General features: G+C 32.8%; 1 long non-coding RNA gene across 1 annotated transcript; it reads right to left on the bottom strand.

Annotated features, from left to right (window-relative positions):
- Positions 1–379: 379 nt before the first annotated feature.
- LOC107810657 (uncharacterized) lies at positions 380–4,413 on the bottom strand. Its single transcript, XR_001653707.2, has 3 exons — positions 3,894–4,413; positions 2,667–2,812; positions 380–586 (listed from the first exon to the last, which is right to left on the bottom strand). It is a non-coding gene; the product is annotated as an uncharacterized LOC107810657 (long non-coding RNA).
- Positions 4,414–5,006: the final 593 nt, after the last annotated feature.

Here is a 5,006-nt window from a genome sequence, read left to right as displayed (position 1 = left end):
GGTTTCAAAACCGTCTCCACAGAGGGATATTGTAATGGTTGTGGAACTACTACCATTGTTCCATCTTTGGGAACGGTTTTAAACCGTTGTGGTGCCATTATACCAGAGATTTTCTTAGTCTATTGCGACTGTTTTCATGTATATTGCAACGGTTTTGTGATATATTGAAACAATTATCATTATCCTATTTCAACGGCTATTGCAACATATTGCAACAGTTATTAGGGGCTGCTGTTATTATTTTTAGGTCTATTGGAACGGTTATATTCTCTATTGCAACAATTCACAATTATCATTTTTGATATTTATTGAAGCAAAATGAGGAATATTTTCCAATGCAATGTAATTTAATACACCATAAATTATATAAACCACGAAATAAAATAAAATATTCAACTAGCTTTATCCATATACAAAAACAAAATATGAATACATTGTTTGATCAACAATTCAAAAGTCAAAATAGATCAGTTTGCATACAAAAAGTTTTAAACTAAAATATTGAACATGATAATAGAAAGTTTAACAACGATCAACAACTTTCAAGTAAGGTCTTCTTCAGTGCTTTCGTCCGCAATCGTTGCACCTACAAAAGACAATCAGAAATAATTAAACAATTTTTTTTAAGATAATTGAATGACAAATTTTCCAACTCTCTAAATTCCTAGAATTTTCGGCAGAGTTTCCTTTGTAAATACGACTATCCCAAAAATTTTAACCTGCTCAAAACATCATTATGCTATAAGAAGTCTAGATTTGTTTAATATTTATGGTACTAAATAGAACATGATGATCTAACGTCCTAAACACTTTCCTGTAATAAGAAATATGACAGAGTACCTAAGCCATAATTGGGTAAAAGAAGGAAAAATAGCAGCAGCAGCAAGCAAGTGAAAGACGCAAAACATAGCAGCAGTGAAGTAGAAAATGAAGGGGGAAAACAGCAGCAACGAGCTAAGTATGCACAGCTTTTTCGACAAAGAAAAAGCATTAAAAGAAGGAAAAACAGCAGCAGCAGCAACAAGCAAGTGAAAGACGCAAAAAACTAGTAGCAGTGAAGTAGAAGAAGAAGGGAAAAAACAGCAGCCACGAGCCGCAACTCTGATTTCAATTGGACCATAAATACAAACTTATAAGTTCATCGTATTAGGTGCTTCCATGTCTTCTATCCATAGTCCCTTTCATTTTAAGTGAAAGCAGCACAAGCATAATCGGATAGAAGTAAAAGAATGTGCTTATCAAAAATATTACTAGAGAAAGAAAAAAGGAGCAGCGAAACGATTTTCAGAATAACCAAGACAGCAACATCGAATATCGATATCAAAGATCAAACAAGGAAAATCTCATGGTTTCAAACAGAAAATCAAAACCTAACAAACTCACATGGATAGTTTCATATCCAATTTCGCATATTCATATCCATCAATTAGTCTCAATAAATAATTTCTAGCGATTAAATTTAGCATATTCTTATCACAAATTTAGAATAAAAGCGTTGCAAAGAGTTGAATTCAATTCCCATGTTAGAATTCTTTGATTCAACTTGCTAGATAATATAGTAGGCAAAAAATTGAGAACGTAACAACAAAATTATTCCCTCTAATTTGTAAAGTATGGTTCTGTAAAATTGTAATACCATATGCATCACTACCTGCTATTAGCTTTCGCTGAAAATTTTAACTTATCACTATTATACATTTACATGTAAGTTACTCCTCCCCAATATATTTTTTCCTGAACCTAAAGTTAAAGAAGAAATATGAGGGAAATTATAGCACTACCGTGTGGTACTATATTTCGTCATTATCATGATAGGCGTACTTTTCATGATTTCTGAGGGCTCAATATCAAGTTAAATTAATAAGTATAGGAAAGTAGGAAACGCAGTTTAGTAATGTTTAAATAGCATCAAAGATGTCAATGGAAGGTTCCTAGAGATGAACTTACAAACTAGACAGTTTCGCCTAAAAAAATTTAATGCGTAGTATCGAGAAACTGCAATAAATATGTAAAGATAACAATCAAAGTTAAAATAAGCGGAAAATAATGTGTTCCGGCCCTTTTTGTGGCTTCTGCTGAAAATATGAGTTTTCATAGATGGTTTACAACATAGTGTGTTAAACAATCAATTTTTCAGCTTCATGAACTGTGTTTGCTTGAGGATTCACTGAAAATATTGGATGTAGTGGTGCTCTTAAAGGTCTAGATTTTTACTTTTACTGACCTTTTCTACTCTAAATGATTTTGCTCCCGAGCTTTCAAGGATATTTCTAAAAATATGTAAGTGGAAGCTTTTGTTCAAGTTTTAAGCTGAAGGCTCGGAAACTTTGCAAAGCAGTGACTGGTAATTTTTAACTTATTAATGAACAACTACAAATTCACGCAAAACAATATAAATCAACCATAAATTTCCTTCACTTCACAACGAGGACAACACATTAAGATCCACAGTGAAGAACACATACAGATTCTATTTGTGTTATACCAAAACAATCAACTAGTTTTTCGAGAATGATATTTTTAGCGATTTTAAGCATTTATATATTAATTAAATTAATAGAAGTAGTGAACCTTAAACAGAAACTACAAATTACCAATTCTACAAAATAAAGGAACAATGAGATAGACCCAAAATTAGAAAAACAAAGGAGATAGTAGTATAGTACCTTCGAGATAATCTTGAATCCAAACCTATGCAAATGGCCAGCAGGTAACCTTAGTAAAATGCCCTTAGCTGCAGATTCTTGCACTACTGGTTGTGCCCGTTTGCTACCAAAAAGCCTTAGCACAAATTCGATAGCATTTGATTCCACTATTGCCAATGATGTTGTACACAAAAATATACAATAAACTACAAGTTAGAAACAAGACTTTTTAAATTTATCATAAGTCCCCGGCCATAATGTCCACAAAATGCTCCTTTCCGTATTACTTTCTATTAGGCTGCATGTAATTGTAACTAGGATTTAGGAACAAGCAAATCCTTATGATTCCAAGCAAATCGATTACAATTCAGAAAATCAAATATGATTGAGAAGATATCTGAGCTCAATCAAACTTATATGAATGAAGTGAAAAGGTAAATCACACCATTTCAACAGAAAAAAAAGGACCATTTCAAGCCTCCTTGTTCAAATCTGAGAAAAATAAAGTTAAACCTTTAGACATTACCCCAATAGATAGAACTCATCTTTTCTCTTTGTCATATACTCATAATAAGTGTAAATTTTTTAATCTTTCAAAGTTTAAAAAAGCATCAAAGTAAACTTCGACTTTGACAAATCTTTAAACTTTCAGTAGCAATTGCAATATGCAATTCTAATTTCTATTTCTAGATGACTAATGACATATTCCATTTCCAAAAAAGGAATTACTCTTGTGTTTTTTCCGAATGAAAAGATGGTATAGCCACAAATTAGATAATTAAAAGACTAAAAAGAGTACAACTTCCAAATGAACTATAACTAATAATATCTTATTTGGTCAACCATGAATGAAATAAGGTCACTAAAGCTTAATATTCGTCAATATCTCTTCTTCCTAATAGATTAACATATAAAGAGAACAGAGCATCAAGATTGCATTCAGGCTTACCTATCAATATTTGTAAATCGAGATACATTCAAGCAAAAAATAAGATTTGAGTAACCACTGCTAATGGGTCGGCATTTCGTCGAATAGTTAATATGCATGACAGATGTGGGTAAGCACAATTTTAGCATACAACCAAGCCAACAACTCACTAATAGAAAATTGAGTATTCAAAATCATTTTACACACAGAGTAGGAAGAGATAATCCAGCAAGTCTACTAACTATTTAGATGAGATAAAATTGAACAAATTAGAAGAAACCCCCAAAAAGAAAATTGCAGTACATATGAAAATCACTAACCCGAAAGGAACTAAATGTGAAATGGGGTTGGCTTTGCTCGATAATAGACCTAGTTGTGCAAGAAAACAATGAGTTCTTTGGCAGCCCAGATCGGCGACCTTTACCAGCGAAATGGGACCTAGCGATAGAAGAAAAAGCTATGTTCTCTAGAAGTTCAGATTTGCGACCTCCATAGGCAGAATAGACCTCCATTTTGTCGCTTCAAAACGATGGATTCTTCTTTAGGAGTGTTATATCAAGATGCTATATTTTGGATTCAACTATCGATTTGGACTTGGCAACAAAAGGTCTTAGAGTACTACTTTGTCTCTCATCAGGCTTAGAAATATTAGCAACTAAAAAAAACTCCACTCAAAAGGTTAGGGTTTTGCGAAAAATAGAAGGGGGGAAATAAGGAGGGAATCTGAACCCTTCTTGTGAACTGAAGCATTTGTTGTTGTTGGTTTAACCGGTTACTTCTAATTGAACTGGGACGATATGGCGGTGGTGGTGGTTGAAACATAGTGCGTTCATTTGTCACGACTCTTGTGTATCGCGTTGGTTGACAAGATCTAAATGACGATACAAGAGGTCCGTGACTTGAACTTTCTGTTATGTATATCTCTTCTTCATGCCCGTCTATTGGATGTGCTAGAACATGATTCATGAATTCTCTATAGCTGTGAATGATTTGATGACATATAGGACACTGGAGCAAAGCAAGGTGAGTCATTATTCATAACGAGGAGAGAATATTGAATTATACTCGCGAATTTGGTGATTGATGAATTATACTCACCAATTTTAGCGATTGAACGAAGAATTTATTCTAGGCATATCGCTTATCTTCACTTATAGATTCGACTCGTGATAATATGGTAATTCTGTTAAAGTAAATAATACCATTTTCATGCTAATACAAACAAAAGTTGAAAGTAACTTAATTTTTTTCTTTTTTACACATTTATTTTCCTTTTATTCTTTTTTTATTTAGTAACATGCTATTTTAGATACGCTCTATTAACTTTTCTCTAAAGTCTAAACATTGCCAGAAAAATGCTTTTTTTTCTTTTGTATTTATTTTGTGGGAGAGAGGAGATGTTGCTCTTTTAGGATGGTTAAGTGTAAAGGATA

Source organism: Nicotiana tabacum, chromosome 7, assembly GCF_000715075.1.
Source record: "Nicotiana tabacum cultivar K326 chromosome 7, ASM71507v2, whole genome shotgun sequence".
NCBI lineage: Eukaryota > Viridiplantae > Streptophyta > Magnoliopsida > Solanales > Solanaceae > Nicotiana > Nicotiana tabacum.
The sequence above is the reverse complement of the archived record's forward strand: the minus strand, read 5'-3'. Positions and strand labels throughout refer to the sequence as shown.